Here is an 11724-nt window from a genome sequence, read left to right as displayed (position 1 = left end):
CTTGGTGTCATGGGTCATCAATTGCTGATTTATTTCCAGAAAACAACTTCAAAGAACCATATATTGTTAGAGATGATATTGTAAGTGAGTTATGGACTGATGAAGGATGGGTGATTCCGGCAAGATGGAATATCACTATGGCAAGGATTCTTAAATTCCTGAATGAGAATTATGGAGTAAATATAAGTAAGCAGGATTGTATTACATGGAAAATGGATAAGTAGGGGGTATATAAGTCTAAGAGCACATTGAAAGCATTATCTACACCTCATTTAAGAGTTTGTCTGTCAGGCTAATCTAGTGTGGTCGGCAAGCAATATTCCGAGACACTCTTTTGTGCTGTAGTTGGCAATCTGGAAGAGTTTACTTATTAAAGAGACATTGGGCCATTGGAAAGTAGTTAATTCAGAGGTCTATGTACTATGCAATTCAACTAAGGAGACAATTGAGCATCTCTTCTTTGACTGTGATTTCTCTAACACAATTTGGTCTAAAGTTTTGAAGGCAATAAATGTAGGAAGAAAACCACTTCCATGGACTAGAGAAGTGAGTTGGTTCTGTCGAAAGGCAGCTGGGAAAACCTTGCTAGCAAAAGCAAGAAAAACAGCATTGGCAGCTAGTGTGTACACAGTTTGGAGGGCAAGGAACAGTGTGATTTTTCAACGCAAAAATATTAATGAAGAGGAAGTTTTTGAACAAATTAGAGAGCTTATGACAATCACATATCTGAGCCAAGATACCCAAAGAGGGGGAGGACAGAGGATGGTTAAAAATTGGGAATGAGGAGAAGATGGTATTTAGCGGCATAGTGGAGTGGTTTTAATGGCCTGTGCAAGCTAAATGGAAGAAGGGTTTTGAAGGGAACTAGTAGGTTGGATATGGTTGTAAGGAGATTCTATGGTTGTCATATCAAAGAGCATTATTAGAAGATTAGGATAACATAGTTGCAGTGCGTGCGTGGAGCATTATTTTGTTTTGTTATTTGTGTGATAGAGTTTGGAATTTGTTGACTGGTGATTGGGTGTAACCAATGTCTCATTGGAGTTTGTCTCAATATTGTTTTGTTAGGTTGAGCTTAATAAATATATTTTGATTGATTGACCAAAAAAAAAAATGGTATATCTATTAAGCTCCATGCAAAATTATGCATGGCCCAATTTACTTTCGGGGCTTAAAAAAATAAAATGCTATAAAATCTCTCAAGCAATGTATTACAAATTTTTCAATCATCTATTCAAAGGAACACGGTAGCGATAGTGTTGCACATGAAAGCACCAGACAAATGGTTAAATAAAGATTTGGAGAACGGAGATGAAATTTGGCTGATTAAATCAAGTTCTGCTTTAGAAGAACTACATACTCAATCTGTGCTATTTTGATGAGAAATTCAACCATCTGTTATAAATATTATAAAAAAAATATATTATCATCATCCAAACTATATAATGTTGCTTTTTATATTTTCATAATTTAATTAAATTAATTATTTTTTCACTGAATTAGATAAAGTTTCAACGCCTCTCACCTTTCACACGACAGATGGAGAATGGGGGAGGAGGAGAGCGGAGGCTGGGGGCGAAGCGATAGGCGGCGGGAAGGTTCTATTGACCCCGCTGGTGACAAGTAATAGAGGTGCAGGTTTTTGAGTTGTAGGTCCTGATTCCCATGTTTGCCTTACAAATTGTTACCATGTTCCCATTGCCTCCGAAGCTAGATGCAGAAGTGAAAGCCTTGGATCTTTGCCTGACATCATGCCAACATGGAGAAACCATTGCATTGGAATGGCATTTTTCAGTTGTCATGATCTCCAGATTAAAGTTTATTGATGGATAGGTAGTGCTTTCATGGCAAACTTGTCAATTGATTACTGAACTCCACCAATTGCTCTTAGCCATGGGCTATATTTGTTTTAAGTCCATTGGCATGGAATGGTTGGCTTCTTCCTTGGCCGGGTATGGCATTTGCTTAGTTTCTCTCTCCTTATTTCATTGTGGTTTGGAAAGCCCTGGATGGTTGAGAGAGCAAGATTTATGTTTTAGTTTCTTTGCTTTTGTTGTTACTATTTTTTGCTTTTTCTTGGCTAAGTTTATTTGGATTATTTTTGTTTTGTGTCTCTATAGTTTTTTAATTTTTATATTTTTTAATAATATGCATCTATGTTGCAGTCCTTTTTTTAAAAAAAATCTTTCCCTAATTGACCTTGTTTTGGAATTGAATTAAAAAAATTGGCAACAGAAGGGTTCATAAAATAAGGTAAAATAATATAAAAGAAAGCAAAATTTTAAACCATATTTTATTTGGAGCAAAATGGAGTAAATGAAGATTGTCAAATTACAAATTAGGTAATATTTGATTTAAAAAGTAATAAAATTTATATAATAATATTACCAAATTACTCTTTATAACCCCGTAAGATAAGTTGCCGGTTGCTGGTGGTGATCATCGGTCATTGATGGTTGGCCGGTTGCCGGCGATGGTGACCTGCCAATCACATGTGGGTAGTGGCTGTGGATGGTGGCCAGTAACAATACTAATTTGACAAAATATAAAGGGCTATTTTAGTCCATGGAAATTTGAACACTCCTTCCCCCATTATACATTTATACCATACCCTATTAAAAATTTTGTATTAAAATAAACCCCTCCCAAGCAGCCCCTTATTAGGCTTGGCCGGAGGAGTTTTTTTAGGGCCAAAGAGAGTGCGGCGACGAGCCGAACTGGAGGAAGATAGCTTGGTGAGAGATCTATAAGTGCGGCGACGGGCGGCGAAGCTTCTTAGCTTGGGAAAGCAGCGGATGGATCCGATTCGGGAGGAGGATGCTTCTGCCGATGTGCTTTTTCGTTGGTATTGGGTGAGTTCTTTTTGACCTGCTCATTTTGGAGCTTGAATTTCTCTTGTTTTAGTATCCGATTTAGGTTTTTTTATGCTTAAGAAGAACAATAGGAAATTTGGAAATTATGGTTTTGGATAGGAATTGTGACTTTTTTTTTTCTTAGGAAATTAGGGTTGTCTCTGGCCATTGGTAGAGTGATAAAAAGAAATTAGCGAACGTTACTTTTTATTGTGATTGATCTTTGCTGGGTCTATTTACTTCCTTGTTTCTCAAATATTTTTCTTATTCATGGATGATAATAACGTTACACAATATAGAATGTGAAGAAGATGGTGAGACCAAAGACAATGATTGGAAGTTCATTAACTTTGCAGTTCTGAAATTTCTTTGAAGATAAGGATCTATTTTACCGGAGGGAACTCGACAATATCCTTATTCCTCGCTTATGACCTGGCCCTTAGGATCATGCAATTTGTTTAAATGTGGATGCCTGATTAGTGACTACTTCTACACCCATCTCTTTCCATTATGATTAATAAAAGACTGCAATTAGTGGAGGATTTCACGTTTTTGGCTTGCTTGCCTACATGTTTTGCAATCTCAAAAATCTTTTTCAATCTAATATTCTGTGACTGTACTTATGTTTCAAGTTTGAAAATCAATACATTGATTTATGATATTACCATCGATAATTTTGCTAATTGCACTTATTCCTTCAAGATAAGCTTTTGCCTTTTCAGTCTTGATTTATCGCACTTTCTCATCTTGTTTGTGCCTTTGAATGTGATAACAATGTGCATCTGTTATTCTTTGGTCCATTATTTTTAAATAGTGTATTTCTATCCTCTGCTTCTAGGAATATAATGTTCTTGATTATAAAGACAAAGTCCTGGATGAGTTTTATGATGCACTTGGGTTGCCAACTTCTGCAAGTGAAGGAAAGATTCTGTCACTAGTGACTCCAAAACAGAAATCTTGGTTTCGAAGCTATTGTTGTCAATCATGCTATTGATCATGATTTGGTTGAGTTTGAGCAAGTAACACAGTGTATATTACTTGACTGCCTACTGAGCTAGTGATTTTAGTTTAAAGAATATCTGAACTTGTAGCTGGGCATATGGGTGGGCCTGTAAAAGGTGCTAGTATTATGTCAGCAAGATGGTTGGAGAGAGAGTTATGAAGGTCACTACAAACAAGTGTATTACCTATTGGTTGCATAAAATTAGGTTTATCTCTTCATCGTGATTTGCTCTTCAAGGTCAGGCATCTTACTATTTTAGAATGAGGTTTGTTTCATCATGCCATTCAAAGCAGAAAATAGGGGTGGGCTTTTGTTTTTGTGTTATATAACAAGAACTGAACATCTAGGAAACCATCTAATGTGCATGGCCTTGTCGACTTAAAATTGGGGGAGCAAATAATTGAGGATTTAAAGGGTATAAAGTTTAATCCAATGTTTTAAAGGATATATAGCTATTTATGGAGTTCTGAGAGATATTAGCTAAAAGAGAACTTATTATTTGTTAATTTTACTTTTAAAATTTTTAAATTGTGCCAATACAATATTTTTTTTTATTCCAGCAAGTTTCATCACTTGACCACATGTAATTTGATCTATCAGAGGAAGGTTGTACAGAATTCTTCACCATCCAAATAGTCAAATTGACAAGCAAAGAATTAAAATGGCCTTTGATGTGGTTTGATAAAAAAATTTTCAAAATTTCTTGGTTGGAAGTCTTGTGTGAACTGATCATCCTTAGTTGGTAGAATAATTAAAAAAAATGACACTTGTGTTCCTATTACTGTTTTGGGAGCAGTTCTCCTTGGTTTTGTGTAGGATGTTTGTTTATTGTTTTATCTTAGATTGATTACTTGTAATGTTTCGGCTTGTAGAAAGTGGACTTGGTGGGTTTTTGTTGAAATTTTAGTAACGGAAACTAGTGTTCATGTGGAAAATTTGGAAGGATTCTTGCTTTCTATTATAGTGGCAGACTGAGAGGTGGACTTTGACTGCTTTGGCATCCCAATGTCTGAGATATATTGAAGTCCTGGAATTTGAACAAATATTAACTTGTTTTGGAAGACATTATTTGCAAGTTGCCTACTAAGGCATCTGAGCCTCTGCATGGATTTGGCAGTATGAAGTTTTATATGTCCCATACTTGCAGAAAATATTCTGCTCAGACCAACAATTCTTGCATCACTCAGTCTGTGAACATGATTATATTAAATATTAATCATTTGGTTTATATCACTCATTTAGTTGTTTTAGGTGTTCATTATCTGCTGACCTGTATGTTGCTATGAACGGGTTTTTTTTCTTCAAGTATTTGCGTCTTACTAGTCTCATTAGATGTAAGTATGACCTATATTAGAATGAAGTTTTAAGTGAACTTTTTTTTATCATTGTCATACCTCGTCTTGGGTCAATCAAAATGAGTCTTGCTTTGTTTCAAAAATGTATTTAAATGTGTTGCTATCTGCTTAAGCTTGAATAATTACATTGTAGGATATCCACATCCTTCTTCTCGTTCTAAAACTTAGTTTGTAGAATGTTTATGTGTATTTGCATGTTTTTCTTTGTGGTTTTTTGTTAGTGTTGTCACTATGTTGCCTTCTTGATTGGGATTGGTTACTAGTGTTGATTTATTGAATATGCTCCTAGTTAGAGCTAAGAGACCCTTTTAAAATTAAGAGTATAGCCCTGTCCTATGAATACTAGTCAAAATATCGGGCAAGTTCAAGCTGTACCTTTTGGCCATAGCATCATCCTTAGTTTTCCTTTATGCAGTGTGATCTATTTAGGAAGGTATTAGATCTAATCTAATGTCACATACAGACATCCATTCCAAACAAATTTATTTTCGTATGTTTGGGAAAGGTGACATCTTTAAATGTTGGAATAGAATAATAAATGGATATCATTCTTAGTTTTTTTATCAACTGTTACTCTATTAGTTCACATTAATAGCTTTCTGATATCAATGTAATGCAGGTCTGTGATTTTAGTCTCTCAAGGTTGAAGCACGGCGCATTTTCATTTTTGAAGTTAACTGCTGGAACGGTGAGATCTAGTCTTCACTCTAGTACTTTTAGGAAATTATTGTTTCTAGTTTGTCGAACTTCTCATATTTAACTTTCTAAATCTCTGTCCCAATTCTGTTTTAGCCTAAATGGATGGCACCAGCAGTGTTGTGTAACGAATCATCAAATGAGAAGTGAGTTTCCTTATCTATAGTTACACATAAGCACCTTATTATTTTTAAGATATTTCTAGTATAACTCATAGTTTTATTTGGCCTGGTGGCATTCATTGATGTGCTTGTTGACTTGAGCGGTTCTCTTGTGAAGTGGAATGCTTGTTTAGTTTTTCTTTTGGGCAAGAGCAAAAAATAATGCCCACTTTGCCTGTGTCTGTTTTTCTCATTCTGAAGACTATACAGGAATGCTCTTTATGTCTTTGAGTAATGTATATACATATAATAGAATTTGCAAGTCCAGAATTTGTGGTGGCTTGTGGGAGTTTTCAATTAGGGTGTTTTTCTTAGTTTCATTGAAAACCAGGGACAATCAAATAGACAAATATGGAAACGATCAGGCTGACGCTGTGAGCAAAAGGGGGATTGAACTTGAGTTGTTTTTGGTTTTAAGTTGTGTAAATAATAGTGATGGCACTTGAGTTACCGAAGGATGCATGAATGTCATGAACTAGATTCCATTTTTTGAATGAATGAATGAATGAATGAATCGAAAAGAATTTGACATTGTTATATAGGTGCTTGCAGTACTGTTATTGGAAGTATATCAACATATGAAAACAGTGAAATGTTTTTCGTATACCATTTGATTTGTGAATCTCATCTAACAATGGTTTCTAGTAAGCTCCATGCAAAATTAGTGCCGTCTCCGCTGTTTGTATTTTCGTCAAAAGTGATTTAACCTTTAAGATTTCTGCTGCAATGAAAAGTTTATCACGTATCTGGATAGCTCGCAATAGTTAGAAATGGTCTAAAGACAAAAACCAAATAGTGTTACACATGAATTCATCAGGCAAAATGATTAAAACAAAAGATTTTGAAAATGAGAGATGACATTTTGACAACAAGGATCTGTTCATTGACATGGTAGTTTGGGTAGGGACTATTTTTGAGTCAATGTTTCGTTATAGAACTCAAATAAATCATTTTTAATGATAGGATCAACAGATCACGGGTTCTGTTTTTAGAAGAACTGTCAATGTGTGCTTATCTGATGAGAAATTTTAATCCTATAGTAAATATGACAATTATGACATAATCTTTCTGCTGTCCAAATTTCCATCTTACAAACAGTGGGATGATCTTTTGATTAGCAGCATTGCGAAATCAAAGCTTTGATTGATCATCAAACGTATCTTGTTCTCAATCTCAATTCAACTTGAGAAATTGTTAAAACTCTCTAATTAGTGCATGCATCAAAGCTTTTTATTGATCGCAGGCTGGGTACTTTCTGTTTTTAAATCCATTCTCACTATTCTCAGGTTTTTGGATCCCTGCTGTCCTCAGGAAGCTCCATGCCTTTCCTTTTCCACAGACAAGCTAGCAAACACATATTTCCATAGACACCGAAACAACGAGGATAACCATAACACCCTCAGTAGAAATATGTCATGAATATTAAAATATATAATTCAACCCTGAATAGACGAAAATAATAGTACAAAATTGTGACAAAGCCGCCTTACTGTTGTAAACCAGCCAAAAGAAGCATATGTACAAACACCTGCTGCTGTTTCTTTTTAATCTGCCAAAAGAAGCTTAAAAAGAAAAGGAGGAAAAAAATACTGACGCAAAAACAAAAATCACAACAGTATCATCAAATACAAAATCAGGTTTGAAAGCCGCTCATTTTAGGCCATTCTGCACATTAACAAAGCTAAGGCTTTTAAAGTAAAATTCCACAAATAATCCTTAGCAAATATAAGTGAAAATAACATATAAACAACATTTTACATTGATATTTTCAATCCATGAACTCAAAGCCAGATTTAATTTAGAAAGTACAAAAACATAATAATGGCAAACAGACCTCAAACTTAGAAACTAACTAATAATCATCTCTTCACATTGGCATAGATAAAATGCTTTTGGAGACGAGAGAAACCAGAAACAACATAGAGCAATCCAAAGTATAATTCCACACAAAATTTTGATAGTACTTAAGATTTCATTAACTTTCATGTTTTATTCATTGCAAAAGGAGAAAAAGGGAATTTGTGGGCATTTATTGGAGTCTTTGTGTTGCCATGCAAAGTCGATTTGAATAAAAAGTTAAGATGATGGGGTGTTTGGATGCCAAGAGCGGATCGATAGCGTGGACTCGGATGCCAGTATGTGCCATTGGCGATGAGTATTGCGATGACCAAGAATGCTGTTTTGGCTGATCAGCTTTGGAGAGCCGTAATTTATCGAACGAAAAAGAAAGAAAAGTCAATACGATAAACACAATACTTATGGCCTCTTCATCCATGTAAATACATTGTATATATAATATATACTAGTTATTTTTAATATATATATATTTTTAAATTATGAAAAAGTGAATATTTAATTCAGTATACTATAATTTCAACTAATTTTTGGGATGAGATGATTAATATCATTAATTAGACATATAATAATTAGTTTATGCTTTTAATTATATTTTTAAAATATTAAAAATATAAATTATTAATTATCAAAAATAAATATTTAACTTTATAATACTACAACTTCATTCTAATTTTTAGATTTAAGTAATAAATATCATTAATTATCTATTAACTATGGTAAGTTAATTACAAATCAAATTAAAACAATTCCAATAAAAGTTAACTTCTATAATAATTATTTCTTTAGCACAAGAACAACGAATGTAATAAAAATCAAAACATTTTAAAAATACCTTTGTAAAATATGATAATATATATATATGGGCATATTAGTCATTTTATATTCAGTTGTTTCACTCCCCACAATCCCAATTGTGGTGAGTGAGACTCACTCCCTCCATAATCCCTCACTCCCATCGACGATACCCAAACAGTATGCGTCCAATCCCCTCATTCCCACTTTAAATCTTGACATCCAAACACCCCTCAACTGATATCATGAGGTTGTCAGTGTTGGGCTGGTGCCTTTGAAAACAATATGGCTGGATGCAGTAGTCAAATCTCATACACTTCCATGAATGCATGCAGAACATCAGGGTCCACAAAGTGGTGTAAAACCCAAACAAAGGTGGAAATTATTAATGTTGACGCAGCAGTTTTTTCAGAAAAGAGTGCTAAATTTGTTGTTCTGGGATTGGTTAGGAGATTTATGGACGGTCATTCAAGTCTCTTGGGATCACTAAGAAGCGAACTCATTGAGCTGATGGTGATAATAGAGGTAGTCACTTGGATTAAACAGAGAGAGAAAGGGTACAATCATGTAATTTGTGGAGAGTGATTCTTCTTCAGTAGTGCAGCTTATTCATGCTACAAAAGAGCTCCGTAGTTGTATTGGATTGTTGGCAATACAATTGAAAGAGAAGCATAGTATTTTTATCTCCTCAAGTACTCAGTGCGACGCTGTGGCTCAATACCCAGATGCGCGAATTCGTGACACAGACGCTAACGCCGATGCTTAAACCCATGTTTGCGCTACATGTAGGAAAGGATGCGAATCATGCTTTGCTAAGAATGAACGAGAAGACGACAAGTGCAAGAGAGAGATTTCCAATCCTCCCAAAATCGATTTTCAATTTCGCAGAATCGAAACGACTTTTTATACTCCATATAATAATAATAAATTTATATTGGCTTATTTATTTATTTAATAAATAAATAATTGTTAAATTATATTAATTAGTTGAAATAGTTAATTACAATTATAAATAACATATTAAAAATATTAAATAACAATAAATCACGTTTATTTATTTATTAATTAATCATAACAACATTCGGTTACATTATATTAATTACTTATAATATTTTATTTTTAATTAATTAAAAATAAATAATTAAATATATTATAAATACTTAATAATTATAAATCATGCTAATTATTTATTATTTCATAATAATTTATTTTTAAGTTATGGTTTAATTAGGATGAAATATTTAATAACAATAAATTAAAATAGTTAGAATATATATTAGAATATATTTAACGACAATTATAATAATTATTTACTATTAAATATAAACCATCGCTTGTGAAACATCATCTCACTCAGTAGCAAAAGCAAGAGCATGCCAGAATTATACCTATATTTCTTCCTCTCATACTTTTTCCTATTCCTAACTCTCTCAATCTCTCCAACCAAACACCTTTTATCATTATCCTCCCATTTCCTCATTCTCATCTTCACACTCCCTCCCTTCTTCTTCTCATTCCCCCTTCCCATTCCTATTCCGCAGAATCCAAACGCACTTATAACAGCCTACACAGAGCAGAGGCAGAATTCAGTGCCACCTCATTCAAGCAAATGCCAGCTGCGTCACATTCCTCGCCCGCCTTCATGTTTGGAGTTATGCCCCTTCTAGATTGCATTTTATTTGTCTTGTCAAATGACTTATTAACAGAAAAAGAAAAATATCAATCACAAAACACTGTCTGATACGCTTATCACGTCCAGGGATTGAATCTCTCTGTAACCTCCAACAGTCAGTTTACATTGCTAAAAGCCAAAACTTAATCAATTACAAATTCATTAAACAGATAAAAGATACAACTCATATAGTATTTCGAAGACTCTGAGGAAATATTTACAGAGTACATATGCATGGTAGTCCAAAATTTTATCACTCTGCAGATTGTAAACATATATAGTTATATTCTTTTATATTTAGCAATACATTTATTATTATTATTATTATTATTATTATTATTATTATTATTATTTAGAAATATAGATAAGGATGGGTAAAAATCTCAAACTGCCTTATTTTTAAATTAGAGCACTACATCTAATCAGAATTCAGAGATTTTAGAGTACGAGCCATCGAACTTTATACATAAAAATATTTATGTAAATATACTCCTTTATAAAACCTCGAAACCACATGCATACTCTCATTTAATATTGTTTCATGAATAATGTATTAATTATGTGATATTAGTTATATATATATTTAAGATTTTGAAGCAATTCTTTATATAAGCAATTCCTTTAAAATAAAGGTATATTTATAAATATATTTTTGTAGCTACTAATAAATATTTTTATAAAACATAGATATAAATGAACAAGAAATTATTCTTTTAATAGAAATGAGTTTTGAGTGTTGGTGACATTAATCAAGAGTAAAACCTCCTCCCTCCTCATGTTCTATATAAAACTCTTCACGATGCAGCTTGTGCCGGCTATCATAACGACATATTACCATCGCGAATCGAGATCACCATCAGAATACGTGAGCGAACGTTATACCAAGTAAATATCGGCGAATTTAATATAAATCCCACGTCGGCCGAACTTTTATTACTTTGGCTATCTGGGCCAGAATCAATTGTTGCTAAAATATAAAGTTTATGCAAGATCACCACCAGCATCCAAGACAGACACCAAATTCTCGTACAGAATAGATTACCACTTTTTCGCAGAATATTTATGTTTCAGAACGCTGACATTACCACACAGACACCACTAATATATCAGCCAAACGCATGGGTAATATTTTCACATACCACGCAACACATAAGTAATCCTCTACATTGCGTCGAACCAAACGAACCAAACGCCCTTTTCCAGCCTTACAAAACTTCTTCTCACTTGAGCCATCACAAAGTCTCACCCTGTTTTCACTCAAGCGCCAGGGTTTGCACAGCTGCCGTTGTTCAACGACCGCCGGTGAGATCTCCGGCCTTCTCTCTCTCTTCTATCT

At 33.8% G+C, this 11724-nt stretch overlaps 1 long non-coding RNA gene across 1 annotated transcript; it reads left to right on the top strand.

Annotated features, from left to right (window-relative positions):
• The first annotated feature begins 2634 nt into the window (after window positions 1-2634).
• On the top strand, window positions 2635-6210 carry LOC120252514. The gene is made up of 3 exons (XR_005534011.1): window positions 2635-2852; window positions 5830-5898; window positions 6003-6210. It is a non-coding gene; the product is annotated as an uncharacterized LOC120252514 (long non-coding RNA).
• Window positions 6211-11724: the final 5514 nt, after the last annotated feature.

The sequence above is a fragment of the Dioscorea cayenensis genome, chromosome 21 (genome assembly GCF_009730915.1).
Source record: "Dioscorea cayenensis subsp. rotundata cultivar TDr96_F1 chromosome 21, TDr96_F1_v2_PseudoChromosome.rev07_lg8_w22 25.fasta, whole genome shotgun sequence".
In the NCBI taxonomy this organism is placed as follows: domain Eukaryota; kingdom Viridiplantae; phylum Streptophyta; class Magnoliopsida; order Dioscoreales; family Dioscoreaceae; genus Dioscorea; species Dioscorea cayenensis.
The sequence above is the reverse complement of the archived record's forward strand: the minus strand, read 5'-3'. Positions and strand labels throughout refer to the sequence as shown.